Below are 9,557 nucleotides of genomic sequence, written 5' to 3' on the forward strand. Positions count from 1 at the left end.
TTTGGTTTCCCTGATTTTTAAAAAATGTTTACTAAGAAGAGCAAATAACATCCAATTACCAGTAGCAGGAAATAAAAATGTTTTTTAAGGCAATGATAAAAATAATATTTGTAAGTCACCTCATTAGAACAAAAGACACTTTTATCACCTAGGAAATTCCAAGGGATTTGCGTGTCATGAACTGGAGTCAAAGACCAAATATTACAACAGAAAACTAGTATTCTTACCACTTAGGAAATTATAAGAATTTTAGGAACTCTGTGACAGGAACACGGGGCAGATATGTACTAGTATTACACATACATACACACATACTACATTATTTCACAGGCTCTATTTAGTTATTAAAGTAAATTTCAGAAAAAAGGATAAAGGAGGACATTTCATATGTACATACATGTAAATTCATTAAGAAGACTTAAAAACTCGAAATACATGTTCATTTAATAAGTTTCAAAATGCATGAAACCCAAACTGACAGAACTGAAAGAGGAAACAAGCAAACACACACACAAATTCCTCTCTCAGTATTCCATAGAACAAGTAGACAAATTATCAGGAAGAATACAGAATATTAATTGTGTTTGGATCTGCCTAGAAGCAGATGCCAAGATAGGATTCAACATGAAAGCTGTTTTTGTGGGGAGGGAACAGAAGAAGGAAGATGCATTCAAACAAGCTCAGTGCTAGATTGACAGGGAAGGAAGGAAGATTGGGTCGGAAAAGACTACAAAACAGTTCCAAGGAAGTTTTATCCACTCCAACGGGAAGTCTTCATGCCTGTTGGAAGGGTCTTGTATCTTCTAAAGGAAGAATGGCCTTGCTCATTTATGAGCTGAAAGCAGAATTTGGGTAGCCTGGCCTTCGTATGAACACAATGGTTGATCCATAGGGGCAGTAACTAGAGTTGTCAGCTGGGTTATGCAAGGGGAGGTCTCAGTAATGCATTTTCATGGCCACCACAGTCCACTCTTTGCATCATACAGACTCACTTCAGGGAGAAGCTTCTTTGTGGCTCCCATGGATCTCACTTTCTAAGGAAGATCTTAGAAAAGGGGGGTTAGCTGTATAAACTAAAATCCCATTGCTGCAACTGGTGTTCCTCCTCGACCTCCTCCATTACCCACTCTGAATTTCCCTATCTTCATCTTGGCAGGCTATGGTGGCTCACTTTGTTGTATGAGCCAAGCTTCAGTCCTGAGACCTTGGCAGTTATATCCTTCTTGGGCCTGGCTTTCACCTCCCGTTGGAATAGTACAAGGGATGCCACTGTATCACATGGGTTCCCCACCTATCCCTCCCTGCCCCATCGTGTAAAAGCAGCTCTTCTCTGCTGTCAGCGCTGATCACCCCTTTCACAATGATGGCTCCTATTCTCACCTGCTGGTCCCAGACATGTAAGTCTTATTATTCCGAAATATTTCACAACAACTTTTTAAAATTGAAAATTGAATTAAGCCCAATTTTTTAAAATATATTTTATTGATTTTTTACAGAGAAGAAGGGAGAGGGATAGAGAGTTAGAAACATCGATGAGAGAGATCGACCAGCTGCCTCCTGCACGCCCCCTAGCGGGGATGTGCCCGCAACCAAGGTACATGCCTGTGACCGGAATCGAACCTGGGACCCTTGTGTCCGCAGGCCGATGATGCTCTATCCACTGAGCCAAACCGGTTCGGCAAGCCCAATTTTTAATGTAAAGGGATACATAGCTATTAATTGAAATGGAGGAAAACTTTGGTATAAATTATGGAATATCTACTGTATTTAATCCAATGATCAAGATAGAAATTAAATAATCACCATCTTTCTACATTAGAAATATTCCTTTTTCTTGTATATGGAAGGAACTATACAGGGACTTAGAATTTTATTGGGAAACAACAAAAGTGACAGATCCTCAAAAACCTCAAAACATTTTAAAAGGCAAATAAAAGTGCCATCTAAGATTTAAACTAGAAAAGTCTGCACATATTGGAGATTAGCCATCTGTAAGACTAAAACCAAAGAGTTGTCTGGGATCTAAGACTAACCTAAGAACCGCAAGACTGCAATCGGATGATTCAGAAAAGGGAGCCAAGGAAATTACGTTTTATCCTTTCTGCAAAAATCCTATATGAAGCTAAGGCAACGGGTTATCATAGAACCTAGAAACGGAGGATGGAGGGATCACATCAGTTGGACGGGCCTTTTGCATCATTGGAGAAGGCCCCACCCAGTTGCTACGAATGACCAATTCTTCATTTGTTCCTATGGTAGATATGGGATTGGATTGTCTGACCTTCCTGCTTTGGGCTCATATGTTCAACAAGTCATGTATTCTAATGCTGAAAATACTAGAGGTCAAGGGTTAAAGAGATGTCCCATAATTAATCGTGTATTAATTCTGTAAGCATAATCTACATTTGACAATGAGTAAATATCAAATGAGAAATATCGCATGATCTCACTCATTTGTGGAATATAATGAACAACACAAACTGATGAACAAAAACAGATCCAGAGACAGAGAAGCATGAATCAGGCCATCAAACCTTAGAGGGAAGGTAGGGGAGGGTGCGGGTAAGGGGGAGAGATCAACCAAAGGACTTATATGCTAGCATATAGGCCTAACCAATGCCCAACAGGGGGATGAGGGCATGAGTGGGGAGGATTGGGGGGGGGTAATGTGGGGATAAGGACACATATGTAATAACAAAAAATATCACATGAGAAATGTAATTATGGAATTATAAAAGCAGGATTTAAGAAGAGAGTTTAAAAATAATTTTATGAAACTTAGAGTTATAGTGGAAATGCAATGAACTGACAGTCATTTAGTTTTTAACATACACATCAGTCTCCTTCCTTTTAAAATGTACTTGACTTATATAGGCTATTTCTATATTAAATCCAAAGATTCAGGGAAGAAATGTCACATTTTGGCAGCTCCAGAAAATCTTTGCACACAACTCAGTTGTTAGTATAAAAGCAGCTCTGAAAATAGATACTTCTTTCAAATAATGTAGGTGGGGCTGGAAAAGAAGACACTGGGCTCCTGGAATGCAAAAGCTGTGCTGCTAAAGTCCTGGGCAAACAAGCACAGAGTAGCTGCAGAGAGAGAGATGGAGTCTGTGAACACTGCGCAGACATGGGCCGAATTACTTGGAACTCATCAGTGCTGATGAGGCACAGACTGCATTCAGGTGCACTTCAATCAGAACTCGATTGTACCATTAAAATTAATGAAGCACTAGAAGACTTTAATGAGTAAAAGTGGTTGGTTTTAGAGTCTTTTATGCATTTGACAATTTGCTTGATGGTGTAATCACATCTCTCTCTAGTAGACAGGTAAAAAGTTTTGGTTATTAAAGGTTTTAAATAACACATTATATTCAACACATCTTTTCAACTTTTACTTACATGGCCTAATGGTTTAGCTCAGTGGTCGGCAAACTGCGGCCCCTTGAGCGTGGCCCTTCCACAAAATACCACGTGCAGGCGCGCACATACAGTGCGATTGAAACTTCGTGGCCACACTCAAGGGGCTAAAGAGCCGCAGGTGGCTCGCGAGCCGCGGTTTGCCAACCACAGGTTTAGCTTAATTAAAACAGATCAATTTATCACCTTGTGGTGGTGTGGATTTTTTAAGTAGAAACTAAACAATTGTTCTCTCTCAGATCGCAAGTTTTCTCATTACATAGCTGAGATATCGATTTTCCCTCTTTTAAACTGCTAGCGCACTCAAAGCCAATAAGGCTGTGTTTTTTTTTTTTTTAAATCTTTTCTAGGAATATATTCATCATGAGTGCATGTGTGGAGGAATCCAATCACCTCCAAATAGGGTTTTACTATGAGATTCAGAATACGAAACTGGGAAAGAAAGATGATTATCAGCCAGGCATCAATGTGTGTTTTCATATTAGCCTAGCAAATAAGAGAATGACATATAGTAGTACCTCCCCTTATCCGTGGGAAATACATTTCAAGACTCCCAGTGGATGCCCGAAACAGCATGTCTTAGGCTCACAGGCTGTTGGCTGCTTAAAGGCAAGGACTCTATCATTTTTATACATCTAGCATTTAACAAGGTACTGGCAAACAGTAGATATAAAAAAGTGCTTTTTCCTCACCAAGTCCATTTTGTAGAACTCCATTGGTAACTGACTTCCCATTATTCTCTCGGAAGGAACAGTCTAAGGCCCACATCAGGTAGTATTTCCTCAGATATAAGGAGGGGAGGAAGTACTCATTTCAGAGAGGAGAGCTTGCAAATCTTACCACTTATGTGTAATTTAGGTCTGAGTATTCGTTTGAAGCACTTGACACTCCAACCACTAAAACACATGATTAGAAACTTGAACTTGAGAGACAAACCAGAAGAGAGTGAGATGAGCGTAAGGCCATATAATTATTGTGATTAATAGTTCCCACGCTATTGTTTCTCATGTTTAAGAAAAGAATAAGAAAAAGATGCAAGCCTGTTTAGGGCAGAACACAGTCTTCCTATTATTCCTATTCCTTATTGCTTAGCAACTTCAAGCAACTTCCACTAATGGGTTTCTCCTGTTAGACACTTCAGAAACCAGTTTCGTTCACTTCTGAAATAAAGTAATACAGGCATACCTCGGAGACACTGTGGGTTCAGGTTCAGGCCGCCATAATAAAGCAGGTATTGTAACAGAGTGAGTCGTAATATTTTTGTTGGTGGAGGGTCTTGCCTTCAGTTTGTAAAAAATGTAACACCTGTGAAGTGCAATAAAGTGAAGCATGGTAAAACAGGGCATGCCTGTATTGCTTATAACTTCATTATTGAGAAAACTATCAATACAAATGGAAAAAAAAAGTATAGGGTCACCTCTATGTGTATGTCAGATAAGAAAACTATCACCAGAAGTGGGCCCTATGGTAATCAATTAACTTCTCTGATACTTGGTTTACTGACCTGTAAAACAATGACATAAGATTTTTAAAGGTATGTATTTCTAAAGGTATGTATTTCTACATAGTTGAAACTTCTCCTGTGTTGTCTCAAAACTCCCATGGATTAAAAAACTCTTTAATAATTATTCTAATGTAATTAGAATAATTATTGTAATGCATACTCATTAAAGAACATTTATAAAATGATAAAGAACAGGAACTCATAATTCTATTCCCCATGGGCTTTACTGTAAGGGTTCATAAAGCAGGTAAGAAAATCACTGAGAGATTTTTTAAGAAAAAAGCTGTTAGAATGTCACGGTCTGGATCTCATTTTTATTTTCAACAGTAGGGTCATTAATCCTTTTCCTCTCTCTCCCCGGCTTTATTTTTCTGTGTATTCAAATGGAGTTCAATAAGTGTCCAGACAATCCTGAACACTGCGTTAGGTACGTTTTTCTATACACAGTCCTCTTCTCTAGATCTATTTTATGGGACCTACTGTATGATCTAAAAAGCTATGTATAGTTCTTCACTGCTTAAGCTCTAAAGCAGCGGTTCTCAACCTGTGGGTCGCGACCCCTTTGGCGGTCGGACGACCCTTTCATAGGGGTCGCCCAAGACCATCCTGCATATCAGATATTTGCATTACAATTCATAACAGTAGCAACATTACAGTTATGAAGTAGCAATGAAAATAATTTTATGGTTGGGTCACAACATGAGGAACTGTATTTAAAGGGCCAGAAGATTGAGAACCACTGCAAAGGATAAAATGCACTTTAATTTGGTTAAAAAAAAAAGGCTTTAATTTGTCAAAATCTGATCCTAGCCTTCCTTCCTAGATTCACTGTCCTCCCTCCCAAACTACTCTATAGTTAAATCGGTTGTTTTGAAGAGGCTCATGCTAGTAGGAGACCCAGGCTGGGCCTTGGACACTCCTGGTCCTGCAGTACCCACTGGTAACGTTAGCCAGGCTGGCTAAGCACCTCTTACTCTGAGAATCTAGGCAAGAATGAGGATTTAAATTCTAATGGTAGTGGTTCCACTTCCAGGTAAGATGGAATAAGCACACTCCCCCTGTGTCCCACTGAATGCAGCTATAAAACGCAATGCATAGGTCAGCTATCTGAGGACTCTGGAAAATAAATAGTAGCAGGCAAATTAAGGAAGAATAATTCTTTTAAAAATATATTTTATTGATTTTTTACAGAGAGGAAGGGAGAGGGATAGTTAGAAACATCAATGAGAGAGAAACATCGATCAGCTGCCTCCTGCACACCCCCACAACCAAGGTACATGCCCTTGACTGGAATCGAACCTGGGACCCTTCACTCCGCAGGACGACACTCTATCCACTGAGCCAAACCGGTTAGGGCAAGGAAGAATAATTCTTAAAGACTGGAATCCAAAGTACCGCTGAACTAGTTCTAAGTTTACATTCTGGATTTTATCTGGACACTGTACACACCATTTTGTATATACGTTGAGTTGTTTTATTCATGAAAAAAATTTAAGCAGGCAATTAACTTGTTTATACTTGTGTTACGGTGGGTGGCAATTCAAATCTCAGTTCATATCTTTAAGCCTCTGAGTTTGTCTTGTGCATGTGGGTTTAAGGATCAGCTTGAGACTTGTGAGGGATTCATATACAGAAGTAGAGGAGTTCTCTTTGTGGCTCTCTTCCTTCCAGGATTCCCCCTCACTATCCACTATCCAGGTATGGCTATTGCATGCTTTTTTATGGTTCCTTCAGCCAGAAAGATGATAGTGGGCTTTCTACTACAGTTTTAGCTACTTATGCACTATGTGACTATGGCCCACTCTCACGGTAAAGACACACACACACACACACACACACACACACAACACTCATCCATGTGATAGTTGCTTCTTTAGATTTTGACTCCCCTCTACAAGTGTCTGCTTTTATTTACTCTTCAGAATCCCTATGTAGTTGTTTTTTAATATTTTGTCCAGAATTTATAGTTATCAGGATAAGAGATGTTTTGTAGAATTTTGTATCATCATAATAAACTATTTTTGTTTAAAACATAAAAATTTATTGCCTGTGCAAAAATCACATTAATAATTTTTTTAAAGCCTCACATAGCCTTAGCTGGTTTGGCTCAGTGGATAGAGCGTCGGCCTGCAGACTGAAGAGTCCCAGGTTTGATTCTGGTCAGGGGCACATGCCTGGGTTGTGGGCTCGATACCCACTAGGGGGCATACAGGAGGCGGCTGATCCATGATTCTCTCTCATCAATGATGTTTCTATCTCTCTCCCTCTCCCTTCCTCTCTGAAATCAATAAAAATATGTATTTTTAAAAACCAAAAACAAACAAAACAGGAAGACAGCTTAAGGGAGCTGTGGGACAACATGAATGTAACAATCTTAATATATAAAAACCCTGGGTCCATCACATCCTCAACGACCAGAGGCAGGGGAGGGCAGTTGGCATGTGCATGCAAAAACAAATTGAGATCATGTTCCTTCACTTCCAGAAATGAATCACCTACCAAAATTCAGCACAAAACTAAAAAGACAAGTTTTGGTTGAAGCACCCTCTAGTGGTGTACGTTATGTGCAAGTACCTGGCTTCTGTGAAAAAAAAAAGTCCCTTCATGAAATATCACTAGGTTAAAGCTTAGAACCTGAAGCCAGCTGATGGAGAACATTATGGAGTGAATGGCAGTAGCCTACATCTTTTATAAAGCTCCCTCTCTTCCAGAGCTGCAGGATTTGTCTTTTAAAAATTTCTTCACCTTAATAAGAGGATATTTGTGATTGTTACCATACCAAATCCTACCACTTTGACGGTATTGACATTATTCTTTCCTCTTAAAGAAAATCAGTTACTTTCTAGTTTGCTTTAACAAACTGTCTTGGCCTAGTTTGGGAGAGGGGCACTGAAGGATTACTTGAGAATAAAAATGTTAAAAGCCTTGAAGGGTGAGTAGAAATTACTGAAAGAAAAGGAGTACCATACAGAGAACATCATCCATCTATAAAGGCCTGGAGATAGCAAGGTGCACGGGGCATTTGCTAAATTGAGGGAAGGTTCCTTTCCTGGAGCTGAAAGAAGAGGAGGAAAGATTGTGCAAGGCGAGGCTAGTGAAGCAAGCAGGGACTTAAGACCATGTTAGGGAGTTTGAACTTCATCTTAAGAATAATGGAAAACTATGGAAGGGTTTAGAGCAAGAGGGCAACATCTGGTTTACATTTTCACAAGTTCACTTGGCTAAAGCATGGGAATGGATTTGAGGGAGTACAAGCTAATGTCAGTAACATGTCAGTAATCCAGGTGAGACATGTTGAAACCTGTGACTAGGGAAGTAGCAGAAGAGACAAAAAAGTGGAGAGAAATTTAAGTGAAAAAATGGATCGATGGAGTATGAAGGTGGGGATGGGAGCAGCAGTTCTGGTGAACTGAGTGGATAAGATAATGCCATGTTTGCCCAGCCAGTGTGGCTCAGTGGTTGAGGGCCACCTATGAACGGGAGGTCAGGGCTCAGCTCCTGTCGGGGCACCTGCCTGGGTTACGGGCTGGATCCCCAGCAGGGGGCGTGTAGGAGGCAGCCATCAATTTTTCTCTCATCATTGATGTTTCCCTCTCCTTTCCTCTCTGCAATCAATAAAAAATTTTAAAAAAGAGAATGCCATGTTTCCCACTAGGTACAACTAACTTGAGGTGGTATCCGTTTGAGAGGGATTGTTGCGATAATGAGTTGTTCGGAGACTGAGGTTTTCCTCTTAAAAAGAGAACTTTGGCTGCAAGTACTATTTCAGTTGAGTAATGCTTGGACCACGAGGCACCGTCCAGCACAGCCCCAAGTCTTTTGCAGAGATCTATCACAGTGAGCCACTCCCACTAGGCCAACTCCTTTACTTCACATCTGCTTGGAAAGCCCTTAATGTCCTCCTAAAGTCATTTCTCCAGATTGTTTCAGAGTTCAAAGGTCACCTCCTCAAGGCAGCCTTCCTGTGTCCCACCCACGGGTCCTCCGGTCCTCCCGTCCCTTTGCCAGCACGGAGGGAGCACTCAGCTTCGTGCGCCAGGCCTCTGGCGCAGCGCCCTGCAAATTCTAGGCGCTCCACACACTTTTTAAAAAACAACATATTTTTATTGATTTCAGAGAGAGATAAAAGCATCAGTGATGAGAGAGAATCACAGATCGGCTGCCTTCTGCATGCCCCACACTGGGGGTCGAGCTCGCAATCTGGGCACGGTGCCCTGATCGGAATGGAACCAGCCATCTTCGAGCTCCTGGGTCAGAGCTCAACCGTTGCGCAACACCGGCTGCGCCGCACACTTTTACTTGAACCCATTTTCCCGTGAGCCAGTCGGCTGAACTGCGCAACAGCTCCAGCGCAGCCCGGCGGAAGTGACGTGATCTCAAAGAGGCGGTGCTTCCGGTCCCGAGGGCCGCCGCAGGGGGGCGGGCTTCTCTGGCACGCTAACTCGGCTGCTCTGGAGGATTCACGCGTGGTAAGGTGTGCTGGGCGGAACGAGAGGGGACCCCGGTACCCTCCCCCGCCGCCAAAGCGTCAGAGTGCCCCCCGCGGTTGCCGGGACGTGGCGGGAGCGCGGAGGCACTGGCTGAGAGGTACCCAGGAGCCCCCGCGCCCGGTGGGGCGGGGGTGGGGTCGGGG

General features: G+C 41.7%; 1 protein-coding gene across 4 annotated transcripts in view; it reads left to right on the top strand.

Annotated features, from left to right (window-relative positions):
* Positions 1 to 9,046: 9,046 nt before the first annotated feature.
* The window catches only part of ZCCHC9 (zinc finger, CCHC domain containing 9), a 12,107-nt gene continuing 11,596 nt past the window's right edge, over positions 9,047 to 9,557 (top strand). Inside the window, exon 1 of one of the 4 annotated variants that reach the window (XM_006775488.2) lies at positions 9,047 to 9,398. The gene's annotated coding sequence lies outside the window, so the exon portion shown is untranslated. The other 3 variants (XM_006775487.2, XM_006775486.2, XM_006775485.2) reach the window with 3 other exon arrangements.

The sequence above is a fragment of the Myotis davidii genome, unplaced genomic scaffold (genome assembly GCF_000327345.1).
Source record: "Myotis davidii unplaced genomic scaffold, ASM32734v1 scaffold44, whole genome shotgun sequence".
Lineage (NCBI taxonomy): Eukaryota > Metazoa > Chordata > Mammalia > Chiroptera > Vespertilionidae > Myotis > Myotis davidii.